Here is a 6,556-nt window from a genome sequence, read left to right as displayed (position 1 = left end):
TTAATACCTATTCTTCTGAAATTGTTCCAAAAAACAGAAAACAAAATGAAGGAAAACTTCCAAACTCATTTTATAAGGCCAGCATTACTTTGATCCCAAAACAGAAAAAGACCCAATCCAAAAGGAGAATTACAGACCAATATCCTTGATGAACACAGTTGTGAAAATTCTCACCAAAATACTAGCCAACAGGATCCAACAGCACATTAAAAGGATTATTCACCATCACCAAGTGGGATTTATTCCTGGGTTACAAGGTTGGTTCAACATCTGCAAATCAATCAATGTGATACACTACATTAATAAAAGAAGGGACAAGAACCATATGATCCTCTCAATTGATGCAAAAAAAATTTGATGAATACATCATCCTTTCTTGATTAAAACTCTTCACAGTATAGGGATAGAGGGTACATACCTTAATATCGTAAAAGCCATATATTAAAAAAAAAAATCCACAGCAACTATCATTCTCATTTGGGAAAAACTGAGAGCTTTTCCCCTAAGGTCAGGAACATGGCAGGATGTCCAGTAACACCAATGCTTTTCAACACAGTACTAGAAGTCCTAGGCTCAGCAATAAGACAACACAAAGAGATAAAACGCATCTGAATTGGCAAGGAAGAAGTCAAACTATCACTCTTTGCAGATGATGATACTTTATGTGGAAAACCCAAAAGAATCCACTCCAAAACTGCTAGAACTTGTACAGGAATTCAGTAAAGTATCAGGATATAAAATCAATGCACAGAAATCAGTTGCATTTCTATACACCAACATCAAGACAGAAGAAAGAGAAATTAAGGAGTCGATCCCATTTACAATTGCACCCAAAACCATTAGATACCTAGGAATAAACCTAACCAAAGAGGCAAAGAATCTGTACCCAGAAAACTATGAAATACTCATGAAAGAAATTGAGGAAGACACAAAGAAATGGAAAAACGTTCCATGCTCATGGATTGGAAGAACAAATAATCCAATCAAGAAATGGGCAGAGGGGTGGGGGGTAGGAGGTTGGGTGAGCCTGGTGGTGGGTATTATGGAGGGCACGTATTGCATGGAGTACTGGGTGTGGTGCACAAACAATGAATTCTGTTACACTGAAAAGAAATTAAAAATAAATAAATAAATAAATAAATTTTTAAAAATGGGCAGAGGACATGAACAGACATTCCTGCAAAGAAGATATCCAGGTGGCCAACAGACACATGAAAAAGTGCTCCACATCACACGGCATCAGGGAAATACAGATCAAAACCACAGTGAGATACCACCTCACACCAGTCAGAATGGCTAAAATTAACCTGTAGGAAATGACAAGTGATGGAGAGGATGTAGAGAAAGGGGAACTCTCCTACACTGTTGGTGGGAATGCAAGCTGGTTCAGCCACTCTGGAAAACAGTAGGGAGGTTCCTCAAGAAGTTGAAATAGAGCTACCCTAAGACCCAGCAATTGCACTACTGAGTATTTACCCCAAAGATATAAATGTAGTGATCTGAAGGGGCACCTGTACCCCAAGGTTTATAGCAGCAATGTCCACAATAGCCAAATTCTGGAAAGAGCCCAGATGTCCATCAACAGATGAATGGATAAAGAAGATGTGGTATATGTATGCAATGGATTACTTCACAGCCATCAAAAAAAGGAAATCTTGCCATTTGCAATGACATGGATGGAACTAGAAGCTATTATGCTAAGTGAAATAAGTCAATCAGAGAAAGATAAGTATCCCATGATCTCACTGGTATGTGGAATTTAAGAAACAAGGTAGAGAATCATAGGGGAAGAGAAGAAAATATGAAACAAGACGAAACCAGAGAGGGAGATAAACCATAAGAGACTCTTAATCTCACAAAACAATCTGAATGTTGCTGGAGGGGAGGAGGGGTGGGAGAGACAGGGTGGCTGGGTGGGTGATGGGCATTGGGGAGGGTATGTGCTATGGTGAGTGCTGGGTGTTGTGTAAGACTGATGAATCACAGACCTGTACCCCTGAAGCAAATATTATATGTTAATTTAAAAGTAAAAATAATAAAAAATTATTTTTTAAACTATCTTCTGGAGCTCTGGGAACTGCTCTAGCAAATTAATCGAACCCAAGGAGGGAGATGTGGGAACTGATCTACAGTCAGTCAGAAGCACAGGTGAGAGCCTAAACTTACACCTGCTGTCTGAAGGGGGTTAGAAGTCTTGTGGGACTGAGCCTTTACCCTTCGGGGTCTGATGTTTTCCCCAGGGAGACAGTGTTAGAATTCAGTTCAACTGTAGGACACCCAGCAGGCATCCGCTAATTGCGGGAAACTTAACCGCACATTTGGTGATCAGAAGTGACACATTAGGTAAAGACGCACACAGGAGTGTATCTTTCCTTGGGGCCAGACGGCGCTCTGGCACCCCTCTTAGATCAGAAGACTGCGATGAGACTAGAAACCTGACACCACGGACCAATAACATGGGGAGATTCTAGATCTTTCAGAGCTCAGTGGAGCAGAGATGCATCAGGGGTGCTCCAGCCTTTGAAAGGGAGCAGAAGCTACCAACCCAAAACAGGCCTCTGTACTGTAATGATTCCTTTGAGAAACAGGAGACACAGAAGCAGCTTTGAAAACAAGCTAACCCTTTTGTGATGACCGTTTTCACGTATAAGGGAACTCTCCATCCGTAAGGGTGTGGCCCGCGCACTACCAGAAGAGAAAGGTTGAGCCACAAGGAACTCTAACCAGTGGAGAAGGTACGGACTTAAATCTGCATAACCACCTGACCCCGGTTTGCCTGTGTTTTTCTGGGTCACCCCTCAGAACTACCCGCCATCCACATCCACACATAGTAACTTTCATTCTTTTGCCTTTAGCTGAAGATAGTATTTAAGCCAGTTAGGTCAGGGGCGCCTGCGTGGCTCAGTAGGTTAAACATGTGCATTTGGCTCAGGTCATGACTGGGGAGGGGCGGGGGGGGTCGGGGACTGGGGGGGTAGTGTCTCAGGATCTAGCCCCGAATCAGGCTCCACACTCAGCAGGGGAGTCTCCCTCTCCCCTTCCCGCCCCGCTTGTGTTATCTCTCTCACACTCTCACCCTCTCTCTCAAATAAAAAAATCTTAAAAAAAAAAAAAAAAAACTGGTTAGGCCACCTCGGAGAGTTGCTCAGTTTCCCTGAGTCTCTCCCACACATACAGGAGACCAACAGGTTAATAAACCACTGCTGGGGGGAGCAGGTTTTCTCCTTGTTAATCTTCTATTGCAGGGCTCTGGGCTCAGAACTCAGAAGGGGAAAAGGAAAATTATTTTTCCTCCCCTACAACTTCCCTTGGACTTAATCATGAGAGAAAAATAAACTTCTACCCTGTTTCAGCCGCTGGGATTGGGGGGCGGGGGAGGGCATGGTTTATGTTACAGCTGAGCCCAGTCCTACTTGAGAGTCCCGGGGTGACTCACATTTACTTGGCGTGTGCAGAGTGCTTCACAGCTAGTTCTATTTTTGTTCCTCACAATAGCTCTTTGAGGTAAAAAGCGTTTTCCTCATGAGCAAAGGGAAGCTTCAGAACCCAGTAATGAGATGAGACGAGGGATGCTGGTTGGTCTTCTCAGAAGGCCGTCCATGCAGTCACTGCATGAATCACGGTGAGTAAGCAGTGTGATGTCAGCCGTGTGCCAGGGAGAGCAGAAGGCACAAGGCGTTCTTGGTCGGCCACAGCCTGAAATTAGTGAGGTGCTGTGCTGGGGAGGCCAGCTCCTAACCAGAAGATGCTAGCCTACCAGGCCAAAAAAACACACCAGGGACCCATGCAATGCCACTTCTCAGCTTGAGAGATAAACATCTCAATCCCCCAGGGAGAGCCTTTGAGGGTATTGTGCATAATGGACAGTGTTCTGTTTTGCTGATGAACAGATGTTAAAACTAGAGAAAGCGAAAAAAAAAATGTCAGCAAAGAAAATTACCAGTGGGGAGGACAGGAAAGCCAAAAAAAAAAAAATCACAACCATGTTTCATCATGAAGGTTGTTTTCCTTCTCAGTAAAATTTGTTTCAAAGATGGAGGGGGGAGATAGGGACGCCAGGTGGCTCAGTGGGTTAAGGGGGGGCTGCCTTCCCCACAGATCATGATTCTGGGAGTCCTGGGATCAAGCCCAGCAATGGGATCCTTGCTCAGGGAGGAGCCTGCTTCTCCTTCTGCCTGCTGCCCCCCTCCCCTGCTTGTGCTGTCTGACAAATAAATAAAATATTAAACAAAAAAAGAAACAAAACAAAGATGAGAGGATCAGAGGACTAGTACCTAAACCATACTGTAGGCGTGGTAACGTTTTTCCTTTTTTCCTTCTAGGTTCTCTGACTAGTCTAATCAATTAATATAAAATGGGTTAACAGGTGCAAAACATAAGTTTAATAACAGGAGACCCAGGAAAACTGAGTAACCCCCCAAAATGGCTCGAGCCATCACCTTAAATACCATCTCCAGCTGTGCGGCCTCCTGTGGCCATTCCAAGGGACCTCAAGGAGAAACCAAACACAAGAACCAGAAAACCAGTAAAGGGGAGGCATGCTGGCAATATTTTTGAACAATAAGGACAGAAACACACTGTATTGAGAGGATCTATGGTCTTTCAGGAGTCCGTGTGAAAATCGACGAACTTAAATGTGTACAACCGAAGAAATTACACCTTGGGAGGCGCAGTTACACCTTGGCGAACCGCTGGCAAGCACGCACACCCTTTCCCCTTTTTTTGCATATAATCCCCTGTAAGCCAACAAGCTTCAGAGCAGATCTTTCCAAGCGATCTGAAATACTGTCTCCCAGGCTACAGTCCTCAGCGAGATAATGAAAAAAGCATTTACTAACCTATTTCGAGGTTGGCTTTTTTTTTTTTTTTTCCAAGTAACAATTTGGCGACCACGAAGGGATGACGACCGGAAGAGATGCCACCTTTCCGCCTGGACTCCACGAGGAACCGGAGCCTTGGTAGCAGAACAGGCCCCTTGCATCCAACCCGTGTCCTCGGAAGAAGGACGGACGCCTGGGTGAGTCTTTCCCCAGATCCGGACCTCCCGGTTTGGTGGGTAGAAAGTCCAGAGGCTTCTTCATGGTTGCTTCTGGTCTTTCTCCTGCCAAGTCAGGAAAGGGCCGTATCCTGGGTGTGACACAGGCTTCAGGTCTTTTCTGTTGTCTCTCTTTTCATTCGTAAGTCCGAAGAGTCGCCGCCATTCCCTAGAGCGCAGGTTACAGGTCTATCGGAGACGAATCCTCATCCCAGGAATTTAAAATCCTTTGCTGTTTTGCCAATTTGAACGCTCAATGCTACAATCATATAGACGAGATTCTGAATGAATCAGAAGACCAGGGACGCTAGCTCCACTCATTAGAGAGTGACAGAGGTTAACCTCACACCGTGCAGGCAGTCCCAGAGGGATTCCCATTCACAATACAAATCATTTAGTTGCTCTGCCGGGGAAGCATATAAGAGTTGGCCACTCAGCTCTCCGAGCACTTTCGATTTAGCTAGGCTAAACCAAGAGAAAACCGAGACACAAAATACGATCAATTGGCTCGGGGGGTAACACCTGCGACAGCGAGACCCCTCGAATCAGCGCACTGGTCTACAATAAAACCCCTTAGGTAGTGCCGAGCCTTCAAAACCACCAAGATGAGAGATCGGCCATCACAACTGGACAAACGGGATGGAGAACCACCTTCCAAGACTCTGGTGGGATTCATGTTTAAAGCACATGGATCCTATTCCTGCAAGTTCCTAAAGAAATCAGAAAATTATACTAAGGAGGATCGTAATGGCTCAGCTGACCTAAATGGGGGTCCTTTGGAATCCTAACTAGTTTATCTGCACACCCAACTCAAGAAAGCTGGCTTCGGAACTAAACCACCTGAGTAGGATACATATTTTAATTGCTATTTAGAAGCTTCTAAAAGAAACTGACCAGATACTATCCACGCAAGAGACTAATAAGAAACTTTCTGAAATTGTGACAACATTAAGTTCAAAATTATCAACTCCTGAAGAACTTCCAACTGCTCCACTTCCTTCTTACCCTTCAAATGAGCTGCCAGGCAACAAGGCATTAAAATCAAAGCCTCCTTCTCCTCACCATACTAACACAGTTATGGCTCTACAGTCAAGAGTTGGCCCGACTGTCACTGATACTCATAGCCTGCTAGGAATTTTTTAAGGCCCTCTCCCCTAAGCTAAAATTAGAACTATGTACCCAGAGGGGAAGAACTAAACCAGATGGACAGATCAACCTAGAATGTCATTTAAGTTGCAACCCAATTCCTTGAAGGATTAAAGGCAGCTGTCCTTACCTTGCAAAGCTTAGCAAAACTAGAAATATGGCCCCCGAAATAATTCAGAGTCTTTCAATCTGTCCTTTTTACCAATCCCCGGACCTCCAAAAGTCTTTTTTTTTTTTTAAGTAAGCTTCACAACCAGTGTAGAGCCCAACACAAGGCTTGAACTCATGACTCTGAGATCGAGTCACGTTTGACCCGCTGAGTCACTCAGATGCCCCAATGTCAAGTCTTATAAACTCTAGGAGAACTCTTATCTA

This window comes from Lontra canadensis, unplaced genomic scaffold, assembly GCF_010015895.1.
Source record: "Lontra canadensis isolate GAN:19392208 unplaced genomic scaffold, GSC_riverotter_1.0 scaffold131, whole genome shotgun sequence".
In the NCBI taxonomy this organism is placed as follows: Eukaryota; Metazoa; Chordata; class Mammalia; order Carnivora; family Mustelidae; genus Lontra; species Lontra canadensis.
This window is presented reverse-complemented; position numbering follows the sequence as displayed.